Below are 15,911 nucleotides of genomic sequence, written 5' to 3' on the forward strand. Positions count from 1 at the left end.
CCTGGGAGCGCTCCGATGTGTGCTCCAAGGTGCGGCGTGCACGAAGTCGGAGCCCGGTTTGCCTCGGGTGCGCCCTGGTGGGCACCATGGTGCGCACCAAGGAGCGCTCCGAAGTGTGCTCCAAGGTGCGGCCTGCACGAAGTCGGAGCCCGGTTTGCCCCGGGTGTGCACCTCGGGTGGGCACCTTGGTGCGCATGCCTTGCCTGGGCTGCGCACCAGGGCGGGCTCAAGATGGCACCCGCGTTCCTTTTTTTTCACTATCTTTCAAAACGGAAATTTTAAAATCTCATTTTTTTTTGCCTTTTTCTGGAAATTAGTGAAGGCAGCGCATCAAAGGTGCGCACCTCGCTGCCCACCACGGTGCGCAACGCCGGTGGGCACCCGGGAGTGCTTCGAAGTGTGCTCCAAGGTGCTGCGTGCACGTTGTCGGAGCCCGGTTTGCCCCGGGTGCGCACCTCGCGTGCACCTTCGTCGAGGTGGGCACCTTGGCTTGGTTTGCCCCGGCTGCGCTCCGAAGCGGGGTTATTGGAGCGCCGCCTCTTTTTTTGTCGGAGCGTTTGGTGGGGTTTCTCGCATTGGCTCTTCCGAGGCCCGGTTGCCACCCTGGCGCGCACGAAGTCGGAAGTAGGGTTAATTGCCCGGGTGCGCACCTTTGCCAGGGTGGCACCTTACCTGGGCTGCGCACCAGGGCGGGCTCAAGATGGCACGCGCGTTCCGTTTTTTTCACTATCTTTCAAAACGGAAATTTTAAAATCTCCTTTTTTTTTTGCCTTTTCTGGAAATTAGTGAAGGCAGCGCATCAAAGGTGCGCACCTCGCTGCCCACCTTGGTGTGCTCTGAGGTGCGCACCCGGGAGCGCTACGAAGTGTGCTCCAAGGTGCGGCGTGCACGTTGTCGGAGCCCGGTTTGCCCCGGGTGCGCACCTCGCCTGCACCTTGGCCGGGGTGGGCACCTTGGCTGGGTTTGCCCAGGGTGCGCTCCGAAGCGGGGTTACTGGAGCGCCCCCTCTTTTTTTGTCAGAGAGTTTGGTGGGGTTTCTCGCATTGGCTCTTCCCAGGCCCGGTTGTTGGGTGCGCTCCCACCCTGGCGCGCGCGAAGTTGGAAGTTGGGTTAATTGCCCGGGCGCGCACCTTCGCCAGGGTGGGCACCTTGGTGCGCAAACCTTGGCTGGGCTGCGCACCAGGGCGGGCTCAAGATGGCACCAGCATTCCCTTTTTCTCACTATCTTTCAAAACGGAAATTTTAAAATCTCGTTTTTTTTTTGCCTTTTATGGAAATTAGTGAAGGCATCGCATCAAAGGTGCGCACCTCGCTGCCCACCTTGGTGTGCTCCGAGGTGCCCACCACGGTGCGCAACGCCGGTGCGAACCCGGGAGCGCCCCGATGTGTGCTCCAAGGTGCGGCGTGCACGAAGTCGGACCCCGGTTTGCCCCGGGTGCGCACCTCGCGTGCACCTTGGTGCGCACACCTTGGCTGGGTTGCGCGGCCTGGTGGGCACCATGGTGCGCACCAAGGAGCGCTCCGAAGTGTGCTCCAAGGTGCGGCGTGCACGAAGTCGGAGCCCGGTTTGCCCCGGGTGCGCACCTTCGCCGCGGTGGGCACCATGGCGTGCACGAAGTCGGAGCCCGGTTTGCCCCGGGTGCGCACCTCGCGTGCACCTTCGCCGGGGTGGGCACCTCGGCTGGGTTGCGCGCCCTGGTGCGCACCAAGGAGCGCTCTGAAGTGTGCTCCAAGGTGCGGCGTGCACGAAGTCGGAGCCCGGTTTGCCCCGGGTGTGCACCTCGCGTGCACCTTCGCTGCGGTGGGCACCTTGGCTGGGTTGCGCGCCTTGGTGGGCACCATGCAGTGCACGAAGTCGGAGCCCGGTTTGCCCCGGGCGCGCACCTCCGCCAGGGTGGGCACCTTGGTGCGCACAACTTGCCTGGGCTGCGCACCAGGAAGGGCTCAAGATGGCACCCGCGTTCCGTTTTTTTCACTATCTTTCAGAACGGAAATTTTAAAATATCGTTTTTTTTTGCCTTTTCTGGAAATTAGTGAAGGCAGCGCATCAAAGGTGCGCAACGCTGGTGCGAACCTGGGAGCGCTCCGATGTGTGCTCCAAGGTGCGGCGTGCACGAAGTCGGACCCCGGTTTGCCCCGGGTGCGCACCTCGCGTGCACCTTGGTGCGCACACCTTGGCTGGGTTGCGCGCCCTGGTGGGCACCATGGTGCGCACCAAGGAGCGCTCCGAAGTGTGCTCCAAGGTGCGGCGTGCACGAAGTCGGAGCCCGGTTTGCCCCGGGTGCGCACCTCGCGTGCACCTTCGCCGCGGTGGGCACCATGGCGTGCACGAAGTCGGAGCCCGGTTTGCCCCGGGTGCGCACCTCGCGTGCACCTTCGCCGGGGTGGGCACCTTAGTGTGCAGACCTTGGCTGGGTTGCGCGCCCTGGTGGGCACCATGGTGCGCACCAAGGAGCGCTCCGAAGTGTGCTCCAAGGTGCGGCCTGCACGAAGTCGGAGCCCGGTTTGCCCCGGGTGTGCACCTCGGGTGGGCACCTTGGTGCGCATGCCTTGCCTGGGCTGCGCACCAGGGCGGGCTCAAGATGGCACCCGCGTTCCTTTTTTTTCACTATCTTTCAAAACGGAAATTTTAAAATCTCATTTTTTTTTGCCTTTTTCTGGAAATTAGTGAAGGCAGCGCATCAAAGGTGCGCACCTCGCTGCCCACCACGGTGCGCAACGCCGGTGGGCACCCGGGAGTGCTTCGAAGTGTGCTCCAAGGTGCTGCGTGCACGTTGTCGGAGCCCGGTTTGCCCCGGGTGCGCACCTCGCGTGCACCTTCGTCGGGGTGGGCACCTTGGCTGGGTTTGCCCCGGCTGCGCTCCGAAGCGGGGTTATTGGAGCGCCGCCTCTTTTTTTGTCGGAGCGTTTGGTGGGGTTTCTCGCATTGGCTCTTCCGAGGCCCGGTTGCCACCCTGGCGCGCACGAAGTCGGAAGTAGGGTTAATTGCCCGGGTGCGCACCTTTGCCAGGGTGGGCACCTTACCTGGGCTGCGCACCAGGGCGGGCTCAAGATGGCACGCGCGTTCCGTTTTTTTCACTATCTTTCAAAACGGAAATTTTAAAATCTCCTTTTTTTTTTGCCTTTTCTGGAAATTAGTGAAGGCAGCGCATCAAAGGTGCGCACCTCGCTGCCCACCTTGGTGTGCTCTGAGGTGCGCACCCGGGAGCGCTACGAAGTGTGCTCCAAGGTGCGGCGTGCACGTTGTCGGAGCCCGGTTTGCCCCGGGTGCGCACCTCGCCTGCACCTTGGCCGGGGTGGGCACCTTGGCTGGGTTTGCCCAGGGTGCGCTCCGAAGCGGGGTTACTGGAGCGCCCCCTCTTTTTTTGTCAGAGCGTTTGGTGGGGTTTCTCGCATTGGCTCTTCCCAGGCCCGGTTGTTGGGTGCGCTCCCACCCTGGCGCGCGCGAAGTTGGAAGTTGGGTTAATTGCCCGGGCGCGCACCTTCGCCAGGGTGGGCACCTTGGTGCGCACACCTTGGCTGGGCTGCGCACCAGGGCGGGCTCAAGATGGCACCAGCATTCCCTTTTTCTCACTATCTTTCAAAACGGAAATTTTAAAATCTCGTTTTTTTTTTGCCTTTTATGGAAATTAGTGAAGGCATCGCATCAAAGGTGCGCACCTCGCTGCCCACCTTGGTGTGCTCCGAGGTGCCCACCACGGTGCGCAACGCCGGTGCGAACCCGGGAGCGCCCCGATGTGTGCTCCAAGGTGCGGCGTGCACGAAGTCGGACCCCGGTTTGCCCCGGGTGCGCACCTCGCGTGCACCTTGGTGCGCACACCTTGGCTGGGTTGCGCGGCCTGGTGGGCACCATGGTGCGCACCAAGGAGCGCTCCGAAGTGTGCTCCAAGGTGCGGCGTGCACGAAGTCGGAGCCCGGTTTGCCCCGGGTACGCACCTCGCGTGCACCTTCGCCGGGGTGGGCACCTCGGCTGGGTTGCGCGCCCTGGTGCGCACCAAGGAGCGCTCCGAAGTGTGCTCCAAGGTGCGGCGTGCACGAAGTCGGAGCCCGGTTTGCCCCGGGTGCGCACCTTCGCCGCGGTGCGCACCATGGCGTGCACGAAGTCGGAGCCCGGTTTGCCCCGGGTGCGCACCTCGCGTGCACCTTCGGCGGGGTTGCGCGCCCTGGTGGGCACCATGGTGCGCACCAAGGAGCGCTCCGAAGTGTGCTCCAAGGTGCGGCGTGCACGAAGTCGGAGCCCGGTTTGCCCCGGGTGCGCACCTCGCGTGCACCTTCGGCGGGGTTGCGCGCCCTGGTGGGCACCATGGTGCGCACCAAGGAGCGCTCCGAAGTGTGCTCCAAGGTGCGGCGTGCACGAAGTCGGAGCCCGGTTTGCCCCGGGTGCGCACCTCGCGTGCACCTTCGCCGCGGTGGGCACCATGGCGTGCACGAAGTCGGAGCCCGGTTTGCCCCGGGTGCGCACCTCGCGTGCACCTTCGCCGGGGTGGGCACCTCGGCTGGGTTGCGCGCCCTGGTGCGCACCAAGGAGCGCTCCGAAGTGTGCTCCAAGGTGCGGCGTGCACGAAGTCGGAGCCCGGTTTGCCCCGGGTGCGCACCTCGCGTGCACCTTCGCCAGGGTGGGCACCTCGGTGCGCACACCTTCTCAATGTTTTCTTGCCTTTTCTGGAAATTGGTGAAGGCAGCGCATCAAAGGTGCGCACCTCGGTGTGCTCCGAGGTGCGAACCCGAGAGCGCTCCGAGGTGCCCACGAAGTCGAAAGTCGGGTTAATTGCATTGTTTTCCCCGGGTGCGCTCCGAGGTGCGCAACATCGGCGCGCACCAAGGAGGGCTCCGAAGTGTGCTCCAAGGTGCGCACGATGGCGTGCACCTCTGGTGCGCACGATTCGGAGCTCGGTTTGACCGGGGTGCGCACACCTTGGCTGGGTTGCGCACCTTTTGTGCGCTCCAAGGTGCGCACGAAGTCGGAGCTCGGTTTGCCCCGGGTGCGCACCTTCGCCAGGGTGCGCACCTTGATGCGCACGCCTTGGCTGGGCTGCGCACCTTGGTGGGCGCCATGGTGCGCACCTTTCGTGCGCTCCAAGGTGCGCACGAAGTCGGAGCTCGGTTTGCCCCGGGTGCGCACCTTGGTGGGCGCCATGGTGCACTCCGAGGTGCCCAAGATTGGTGCGCACCAAGGAGCGCTCCGAAGTGCGCTCCAAGGTGCGCGCGAAGTCGAAAGTTGGGTTAATTGTCCGGTTTGCCTCGGGTGCGCACCTTGCGTGCACCTTCGCCAGGGTGGGCGCCTTGGTGCGCACACCTTGGCTGGGCTGCGCACACCTTGGCACCCGCGTTTCCTTCATTTTAAATTTTTTTTTTTTACAATCTCTCAAGTGGGAAATTCTATAATCTCAACTTTTTTTGCCTTTTCAGGAAACTTTTGAATGGAGCGCATCATTGGTGCGCTCCGAAGTGTGCTCCAAAGCTCTCTCCAGCTGCGTGCACCTGCCCCGGCCGCGCACCCGGCCCCGCCCAGCTTCGCTCACCTGTCCCGGGCGTCTGGTGCGGAACCTTAGAGTAAGAAACATCACCGTGCACCTTGGCCAACGTGCGCGACTCGACCGAGCGCGCACTGGCCGAGGTGCACACCGATTTCACCTGGGTGCGCGCGCAGCACCTCGGGCGCACCGGGGTGCGCGCACAACGCCCGGGTTGCACCGTGGCCTGTGTGCTCGGGGCGCCTCGGGTGCGCGCTCGGTGTCGCCCCCGCGCGCGCGGTAGTGCGGGCAGCGCACCCCGGCCCGGCCCGGCCCCGACGAGAACGCAAACGGGCAAAAGGTTTATTCAAATAGCATTGCGACGCCCGGCGAAAAACTAAAAAAGGGTGCAACACCGGGACTTCCCGGGAGGTCACCCATCCCAGTACTACTCCGGCCCAAGCGCGCTTAACTGCGGAGTTCTGATGGGATCCGGTGCACTAACGCTGGTATGATCGCACCCGTTATGAGCTTGTCGCAGTGTGTACTTAGCAAACCGCGACCCACGTGCGAATCCACCCCGGCCACCCACCCCCGTCGAGGTGCACACCCTCCCTCGCGAAGTGCGCCCCGTTCGCCAAGTGTGAGCCCTGCCCGGGTGCGCGCACCTTGCTAGGGCGTCGGGTGTGCACCCGGCCCGGCCTACGTGCGTGCACCTGGAGGGGGCGTCGTGTGCGTGCAGTGTCCCGTCTGCAACGCGGTGCCCACACACCACCTCGGGCGCAACGACCTGCGCTCACATGTGGGCCGAGTGCACCTTGGTGCATGTTCGGGGCGCCTCGGGTGCACGCTCGATCTTGCCCCGGTGCACCAAGGCGCTCGGTTTGCCCCGGGTGCGCACTTGGTGCAAGGTGGGCACCCAAAATAGGGATCAAGCACCAAAACACAAGTTTCGGGATGCAAAATGGGACCCAAGGACCACAAATGCGTTCCAAGACCCATGATGGGTCCACGAGAACAAAAATGTGTTCCGAGACTTAATAAACAAATATTGGGTTTTAGGAGAAGAAACATGCTCTGATGCCCAAAACGAGAATCGACCCCGAAAAGGCCACAGGCCAAAAGTGGGATGCGAGACAAAAAAAAATGGGACCCGAGGACCAAAATTGGGTTCCCAGGTCGAAGACAGGGCAACCGGACAAGAAACGACCTCTAAGGCTCGAAATGAGTCCCGACGACTAAAACTTGACAAGAAGCACCCATCAGGCACCCAACTCGACACCCATGGGATGCCGACCCACCCGGGCTTCCACCTAGCACACCTTGGCACCCACCCACCCTCGCACCCAACCTCGCACCCAACTTAGCACCTTTGAACCCACATTGGCACTCACCCTGACCCTGGCACCTTGGAACCCACATTGGCACTCACCTTGACCCTGGCACCCACCTTTGCACTCACCTTGGGACCCACCCTGGCTCCCACCTCGGCACCCACCCAGACACCCACCTTGGTTCCTTGGCACCCACCTTGGATCCTTGGCACCCACCCCGACACCCACCTTGGCACGCAACTTGGCTACTTGCCACCCACCTTGGCTCCTTGACGCCCACCCCGACAACCACCCCGTGACCTACCCTGGCTAGGGTTGGTGCACACCCACCCTGGTGCCCACCTTGGCACCCACCCTATGACCCACCTTGGCACGCACCTTAGTACCCACCCCGTTACCCACCCTAGGACCCACCCCGTGACCCACCTTGGCCAGGGTGGGTGCCTTGGTGCGCACAACTTGCCTGGGCTGCACACCAGGGCGGGCTCAAGATGGCACCCGCGTTCCGTTTTTTTCACTATCTTTCAAAACGGAAATTTTAAAATCTCATTTTTTTCTTTTTTTTGCCTTTTCTGGAAATTAGTGAAGGCAGCGCATCAAAGGTGCGCAATGCTGGTGCGAACCCGGGAGCGCTCCGATGTGTGCTCCAAGGTGCGGCGTGCACGAAGTCCGAGCCCGGTTTGCCCCGGGTGCGCACCTCGCGTGCACCTTCGCCGGGGTGAGCACCTTGGCTGGGTTGCGCGCCCTGGTGCGTACCAAGGAGCGCTCTGAAGTGTGCTCCAAGGTGCGGCGTGCACGAAGTCGGAGCCCGGTTTGCCCCGGGTGTGCACCTCGGGTGCGCACCTCGCGTGCACCTTCGCTGCGGTGGGCACCTTGGCTGGGTTGCGCGCCTTGGTGGGCACCATGCAGTGCACGAAGTCGGAGCCCGGTTTGCCCCGGGCGCGCACCTCCGCCAGGGTGGGCACCTTGGTGCGCACAACTTGCCTGGGCTGCGCATCAGGAAGGGCTCAAGATGGCACCCGCGTTCCGTTTTTTTCACTATCTTTCAGAACGGAAATTTTAAAATATCGTTTTTTTTTGCCTTTTCTGGAAATTAGTGAAGGCAGCGCATCAAAGGTGCGCAACGCTGGTGCGAACCTGGGAGCGCTCCGATGTGTGCTCCAAGGTGCGGCGTGCACGAAGTCGGAGCCCGGTTTGCCTCGGGTGCGCCCTGGTGGGCACCATGGTGCGCACCAAGGAGCGCTCCGAAGTGTGCTCCAAGGTGCGGCCTGCACGAAGTCGGAGCCCGGTTTGCCCCGGGTGTGCACCTCGGGTGGGCACCTTGGTGCGCATGCCTTGCCTGGGCTGCGCACCAGGGCGGGCTCAAGATGGCACCCGCGTTCCTTTTTTTTCACTATCTTTCAAAACGGAAATTTTAAAATCTCATTTTTTTTTGCCTTTTTCTGGAAATTAGTGAAGGCAGCGCATCAAAGGTGCGCACCTCGCTGCCCACCACGGTGCGCAACGCCGGTGGGCACCCGGGAGTGCTTCGAAGTGTGCTCCAAGGTGCTGCGTGCACGTTGTCGGAGCCCGGTTTGCCCCGGGTGCGCACCTCGCGTGCACCTTCGTCGGGGTGGGCACCTTGGCTTGGTTTGCCCCGGCTGCGCTCCGAAGCGGGGTTATTGGAGCGCCGCCTCTTTTTTTGTCGGAGCGTTTGGTGGGGTTTCTCGCATTGGCTCTTCCGAGGCCCGGTTGCCACCCTGGCGCGCACGAAGTCGGAAGTAGGGTTAATTGCCCGGGTGCGCACCTTTGCCAGGGTGGCACCTTACCTGGGCTGCGCACCAGGGCGGGCTCAAGATGGCACGCGCGTTCCGTTTTTTTCACTATCTTTCAAAACGGAAATTTTAAAATCTCCTTTTTTTTTTGCCTTTTCTGGAAATTAGTGAAGGCAGCGCATCAAAGGTGCGCACCTCGCTGCCCACCTTGGTGTGCTCTGAGGTGCGCACCCGGGAGCGCTACGAAGTGTGCTCCAAGGTGCGGCGTGCACGTTGTCGGAGCCCGGTTTGCCCCGGGTGCGCACCTCGCCTGCACCTTGGCCGGGGTGGGCACCTTGGCTGGGTTTGCCCAGGGTGCGCTCCGAAGCGGGGTTACTGGAGCGCCCCCTCTTTTTTTGTCAGAGAGTTTGGTGGGGTTTCTCGCATTGGCTCTTCCCAGGCCCGGTTGTTGGGTGCGCTCCCACCCTGGCGCGCGCGAAGTTGGAAGTTGGGTTAATTGCCCGGGCGCGCACCTTCGCCAGGGTGGGCACCTTGGTGCGCAAACCTTGGCTGGGCTGCGCACCAGGGCGGGCTCAAGATGGCACCAGCATTCCCTTTTTCTCACTATCTTTCAAAACGGAAATTTTAAAATCTCGTTTTTTTTTTGCCTTTTATGGAAATTAGTGAAGGCATCGCATCAAAGGTGCGCACCTCGCTGCCCACCTTGGTGTGCTCCGAGGTGCCCACCACGGTGCGCAACGCCGGTGCGAACCCGGGAGCGCCCCGATGTGTGCTCCAAGGTGCGGCGTGCACGAAGTCGGACCCCGGTTTGCCCCGGGTGCGCACCTCGCGTGCACCTTGGTGCGCACACCTTGGCTGGGTTGCGCGGCCTGGTGGGCACCATGGTGCGCACCAAGGAGCGCTCCGAAGTGTGCTCCAAGGTGCGGCGTGCACGAAGTCGGAGCCCGGTTTGCCCCGGGTGCGCACCTTCGCCGCGGTGGGCACCATGGCGTGCACGAAGTCGGAGCCCGGTTTGCCCCGGGTGCGCACCTCGCGTGCACCTTCGCCGGGGTGGGCACCTCGGCTGGGTTGCGCGCCCTGGTGCGCACCAAGGAGCGCTCTGAAGTGTGCTCCAAGGTGCGGCGTGCACGAAGTCGGAGCCCGGTTTGCCCCGGGTGTGCACCTCGCGTGCACCTTCGCTGCGGTGGGCACCTTGGCTGGGTTGCGCGCCTTGGTGGGCACCATGCAGTGCACGAAGTCGGAGCCCGGTTTGCCCCGGGCGCGCACCTCCGCCAGGGTGGGCACCTTGGTGCGCACAACTTGCCTGGGCTGCGCACCAGGAAGGGCTCAAGATGGCACCCGCGTTCCGTTTTTTTCACTATCTTTCAGAACGGAAATTTTAAAATATCGTTTTTTTTTGCCTTTTCTGGAAATTAGTGAAGGCAGCGCATCAAAGGTGCGCAACGCTGGTGCGAACCTGGGAGCGCTCCGATGTGTGCTCCAAGGTGCGGCGTGCACGAAGTCGGACCCCGGTTTGCCCCGGGTGCGCACCTCGCGTGCACCTTGGTGCGCACACCTTGGCTGGGTTGCGCGCCCTGGTGGGCACCATGGTGCGCACCAAGGAGCGCTCCGAAGTGTGCTCCAAGGTGCGGCGTGCACGAAGTCGGAGCCCGGTTTGCCCCGGGTGCGCACCTCGCGTGCACCTTCGCCGCGGTGGGCACCATGGCGTGCACGAAGTCGGAGCCCGGTTTGCCCCGGGTGCGCACCTCGCGTGCACCTTCGCCGGGGTGGGCACCTTGGTGTGCAGACCTTGGCTGGGTTGCGCGCCCTGGTGGGCACCATGGTGCGCACCAAGGAGCGCTCCGAAGTGTGCTCCAAGGTGCGGCCTGCACGAAGTCGGAGCCCGGTTTGCCCCGGGTGTGCACCTCGGGTGGGCACCTTGGTGCGCATGCCTTGCCTGGGCTGCGCACCAGGGCGGGCTCAAGATGGCACCCGCGTTCCTTTTTTTTCACTATCTTTCAAAACGGAAATTTTAAAATCTCATTTTTTTTTGCCTTTTTCTGGAAATTAGTGAAGGCAGCGCATCAAAGGTGCGCACCTCGCTGACCACGGTGCGCAACGCCGGTGGGGCACCCCGGGAGTGCTTCGAAGTGTGCTCCAAGTGCTGCGTGCACGTTGTCGGAGGCCCGGTTTGCCCCGGGGTGCGCACCTCGCGTGCACCTTCGTCGGGGTGGCACCTTGGCTGGGTTGCCCCGGCTGTGCTCCGAAGCGGGGTTATTGGGTGCGCGCCGCCTCTTTTTTTGTCGGAGCGTTTGGTGGGGTTTCTCGCATTGGCTCTTCCGAGGTCCCGGTTGCCACCCTGGCGCGCACGAAGTCGGAAGTAGGGTTAATTGCCCGGAGTGCGCAACCTTTGCCAGGGTGGGCACCATACCTGGGCTGCGCACCAGGGCGGGCTCAAGATGGCACGCGCGTTCCGTTTTTTTCACTATCTTTCAAAACGGAGAATTTTAAAATCTCCTTTTTTTTTTTGCCTTTTCTGGAAATTAGTGAAGGCAGCGCATCAAAGGTGCGCACCTCGCTGCCCACCTTGGTGTGCTCTGAGGTGCCGCACCCGGGGAGCGCTACGAAGTGTGCTCCAAGGTGGCGGCGTTGCACGTTGTCGGAGCCCGGTTTTGCCCCGGGTGCGCACCTCGCCTGCACCTTGGCCGGGGTGGGCACCTTGGCTGGGTTTGCCCAGGGTGCGCTCCGAAGCGGGGTTACTGGAGCGCCCCCTCTTTTTTTGTCAGAGCGGTTTGGTGGGGTTTCTCGCATTGGCTCTTCCCAGGCCCCGGTTGTTGGGTGCGCTCCCACCCTGGCGCGCGCGAAGTTGGAAGTTGGGTTAATTGCCCGGGCGCGCACCTTCGCCAGGGTGGGCACCTTGGTGCGCACACCTTGGCTGGGCTGCGCACCAGGGCGGGCTCAAGATGGGCACCAGCATTCCCTTTTTCTCACTATCTTTCAAAACGGAAATTTTAAAATCTCGTTTTTTTTTTTGCCTTTTATGGAAATTAGTGAAGGCATCGCATCAAAGGTGCGCACCTCGCTGCCCACCTTGGTTGTGCTCCGAGTGCCCACCACGGTGCGCAACGCCGGTGCGAACCCGGGGAGCGCCCCGATGTGTGCTCCAAGGTGCGGCGTGCACGAAGTCGGACCCCGGTTTGGCCCCGGTGTGCGCACCTCGCGTGCACCTTGGTGCGCACACCTTGGCTGGGTTGCGCGGCCTGGTGGGCACCATGGTGCGCACCAAGGAGCGCTCCGAAGTGTGCTCCAAGGTGCGGCGTGCACGAAGTCGGAGCCCGGTTTGCCCCGGGTACGCACCTCGCGTGCACCTTCGCCGGGGGTGGGGCACCTCGGCTGGGTTGCGCGCCCTGGTGCGCACCAAGGAGCGCTCCGAAGTGTGCTCCAAGGTGCGGCGTGCACGAAGTCGGAGCCCGGTTTGCCCCGGGTGCGCACCTTCGCCGCGGTGCGCACCATGGCGTGCACGAAGTCGGAGCCCGGTTTTGCCCCGGGTGCGCACCTCGCGTGCACCTTCGGCGGGGTTGCGCGCCCTGGTGGGCACCATGGTGCGCACCAAGGAGCGCTCCGAAGTGTGCTCCAAAGGTGCGGCTGTGCACGAAGTCGGAGCACCGGTTTGCCCCGGTGTGCGCACCTCGCGTGCACCTTCCGGCGGGGTTGCGCGCCCTGGTGGGCACCATGGTGGCGCACCAAGGAGCGCTCCGAAGTGTGCTCCAAGGTGCGGCGGTGCACGAAGTCGGAGCCCGGTTTGCCCCGGGTGCGCACCTCGCGTGCACCTTCGCCGCGGTGGGCACCATGGCGTGCACGAAGTCGGAGCCCGGTTTGCCCCGGGTGCGCACCTCGCGTGCACCTTCGCCGGGGTGGGCACCTCGGCTGGGTTGCGCGCCCTGGTGCGCACCAAGGAGCGCTCCGAAGTGGGTGGCTCCAAGGTGGCGGCGTGCACGAAGTCGGAGCCCGGTTTGCACCGGGTGCGCACCTCGCGTGCACCTTCGCCAGGGTGGGCACCTCGGTGCGCACACCTTCTCAATGTTTTCTTGCCTTTTCTGGAAATTGGTGAAGGCAGCGCATCAAAGGTGCGCACCTCGGTGTGCTCCGAGGTGCGAACCCGAGAGCGCTCCGAGGTGCCCACGAAGTCGAAAGTCGGGTTAATTGCATTGTTTTCCCTCCGGGTGCGCTCCGAGGTGCGCAAACATCGGCGCGCACCAAGGAGGGCTCCGAAGTGTGCTCCAAGGGTGCGCACGATGGCGTGCACCTCTGGTGCGCACGATTCGGAGCTCGGTTTGACCGGGTGTGCGCACACCTTGGCTGGGTTGCGCACCTTTTGTGCGCTCCAAGGTGCGCACGAAGTCGGAGCACGGTTTTGCCCCGGGTGCGCACCTTCGCCAGGGTGCGCAACCTTGATGCGCACGCCTTGGCTGGGCTGCGCACCTTGGTGGGCGCCATGGTGCGCACCTTTCGTGCGCTCCAAGGTGCGCACGAAGTCGGAGCTCGGTTTGCCCCGGGTGCGCACCTTTGGTGGGCGCCATGGTGCACTCCGAGGTGCCCAAGATTGGTGCGCACCAAGGAGCGCTCCGAAGTGCGCTCCAAGGTGCGCGGCGAAGTCGAAAGTTGGGTTTAATTGTCCGTTTGCCTCGGGTGCGCACCTTGCGTGCACCTTCGCCAGGGTGGGCGCCTTGGTGCGCACACCTTGGCTGGGCTGCGCACACCTTGGCACCCGCGTTTCCTTCATTTTAAATTTTTTTTTTTTACAATCTCATCAAGTGGGAAATTCTATAATCTCAACTTTTTTTTGCCTTTTCAGGAAACTTTTGAATGGAGCGCATCATTGGTGCGCTCCGAAGTGTGCTCCAAAGCTCTCTCCAGCTGCGTGCACCTGCCCCGGTCCGCGCACCCGGCCCCGCCCAGCTTCGCTCACCTGTCCCGGGCGTCTGGTGCGGAACCTTAGAGTAAGAAACATCACCGTGCACCTTGGCCAACGTGCGCGACTTCGATCCGAGGCGCGCACTGGCCGAGGTGCACACCGATTTCACCTGGGTGCGCGCGCAGCACCTCGGGCGCACCGGGGTGCGCGCACAACGCCCGGGTTGCACCGTGGCCTGTGTGCTCGGGGCGCCTCGGGTGCGCGCTCGGTGTCGCCCCCGCGCGCGCGGTAGTGCGGGCAGCGCACCCCGGCCCGGCCCGGCCCCGACGAGAACGCAAACGGGCAAAAGGTTTATTCAAATAGCATTGCGACGCCCGGCGAAAAACTAAAAAAGGGTGCAACACCGGGACTTCCCGGGAGGTCACCCATCCCAGTACTACTCCGGCCCAAGCGCGCTTAACTGCGGAGTTCTGATGGGATCCGGTGCACTAACGCTGGTATGATCGCACCCGTTATGAGCTTGTCGCAGTGTGTACTTAGCAAACCGCGACCCACGTGCGAATCCACCCCGGCCACCCACCCCCGTCGAGGTGCACACCCTCCCTCGCGAAGTGCGCCCCGTTCGCCAAGTGTGAGCCCTGCCCGGGTGCGCGCACCTTGCTAGGGCGTCGGGTGTGCACCCGGCCCGGCCTACGTGCGTGCACCTGGAGGGGGCGTCGTGTGCGTGCAGTGTCCCGTCTGCAACGCGGTGCCCACACACCACCTCGGGCGCAACGACCTGCGCTCACATGTGGGCCGAGTGCACCTTGGTGCATGTTCGGGGCGCCTCGGGTGCACGCTCGATCTTGCCCCGGTGCACCAAGGCGCTCGGTTTGCCCCGGGTGCGCACTTGGTGCAAGGTGGGCACCCAAAATAGGGATCAAGCACCAAAACACAAGTTTCGGGATGCAAAATGGGACCCAAGGACCACAAATGCGTTCCAAGACCCATGATGGGTCCACGAGAACAAAAATGTGTTCCGAGACTTAATAAACAAATATTGGGTTTTAGGAGAAGAAACATGCTCTGATGCCCAAAACGAGAATCGACCCCGAAAAGGCCACAGGCCAAAAGTGGGATGCGAGACAAAAAAAAATGGGACCCGAGGACCAAAATTGGGTTCCCAGGTCGAAGACAGGGCAACCGGACAAGAAACGACCTCTAAGGCTCGAAATGAGTCCCGACGACTAAAACTTGACAAGAAGCACCCATCAGGCACCCAACTCGACACCCATGGGATGCCGACCCACCCGGGCTTCCACCTAGCACACCTTGGCACCCACCCACCCTCGCACCCAACCTCGCACCCAACTTAGCACCTTTGAACCCACATTGGCACTCACCCTGACCCTGGCACCTTGGAACCCACATTGGCACTCACCTTGACCCTGGCACCCACCTTTGCACTCACCTTGGGACCCACCCTGGCTCCCACCTCGGCACCCACCCAGACACCCACCTTGGTTCCTTGGCACCCACCTTGGATCCTTGGCACCCACCCCGACACCCACCTTGGCACGCAACTTGGCTACTTGCCACCCACCTTGGCTCCTTGACGCCCACCCCGACAACCACCCCGTGACCTACCCTGGCTAGGGTTGGTGCACACCCACCCTGGTGCCCACCTTGGCACCCACCCTATGACCCACCTTGGCACGCACCTTAGTACCCACCCCGTTACCCACCCTAGGACCCACCCCGTGACCCACCTTGGCCAGGGTGGGTGCCTTGGTGCGCACAACTTGCCTGGGCTGCACACCAGGGCGGGCTCAAGATGGCACCCGCGTTCCGTTTTTTTCACTATCTTTCAAAACGGAAATTTTAAAATCTCATTTTTTTCTTTTTTTTGCCTTTTCTGGAAATTAGTGAAGGCAGCGCATCAAAGGTGCGCAATGCTGGTGCGAACCCGGGAGCGCTCCGATGTGTGCTCCAAGGTGCGGCGTGCACGAAGTCCGAGCCCGGTTTGCCCCGGGTGCGCACCTCGCGTGCACCTTCGCCGGGGTGAGCACCTTGGCTGGGTTGCGCGCCCTGGTGCGTACCAAGGAGCGCTCTGAAGTGTGCTCCAAGGTGCGGCGTGCACGAAGTCGGAGCCCGGTTTGCCCCGGGTGTGCACCTCGGGTGCGCACCTCGCGTGCACCTTCGCTGCGGTGGGCACCTTGGCTGGGTTGCGCGCCTTGGTGGGCACCATGCAGTGCACGAAGTCGGAGCCCGGTTTGCCCCGGGCGCGCACCTCCGCCAGGGTGGGCACCTTGGTGCGCACAACTTGCCTGGGCTGCGCATCAGGAAGGGCTCAAGATGGCACCCGCGTTCCGTTTTTTTCACTATCTTTCAGAACGGAAATTTTAAAATATCGTTTTTTTTTGCCTTTTCTGGAAATTAGTGAAGGCAGCGCATCAAAGGTGCGCAACGCTGGTGCGAACCTGGGAGCGCTCCGATG

The 15,911-nt window shown here is 62.8% G+C and overlaps 2 non-coding genes across 2 annotated transcripts; both read right to left on the reverse strand.

The window, feature by feature from the left end:
* Positions 1 to 5,857: 5,857 nt before the first annotated feature.
* LOC131870685 (5S ribosomal RNA) lies at positions 5,858 to 5,976 on the reverse strand. Its single transcript, XR_009368989.1, has one exon. It is a non-coding gene; the product is annotated as a 5S ribosomal RNA (ribosomal RNA).
* Positions 5,977 to 13,827: 7,851 nt separating this feature from the next.
* Positions 13,828 to 13,946, reverse strand: LOC131870686 (5S ribosomal RNA). Its single transcript, XR_009368990.1, has one exon. It is a non-coding gene; the product is annotated as a 5S ribosomal RNA (ribosomal RNA).
* Positions 13,947 to 15,911: the final 1,965 nt, after the last annotated feature.

The sequence above is a fragment of the Cryptomeria japonica genome, unplaced genomic scaffold, assembly GCF_030272615.1.
Source record: "Cryptomeria japonica unplaced genomic scaffold, Sugi_1.0 HiC_scaffold_343, whole genome shotgun sequence".
NCBI classification, from domain to species: domain Eukaryota; kingdom Viridiplantae; phylum Streptophyta; class Pinopsida; order Cupressales; family Cupressaceae; genus Cryptomeria; species Cryptomeria japonica.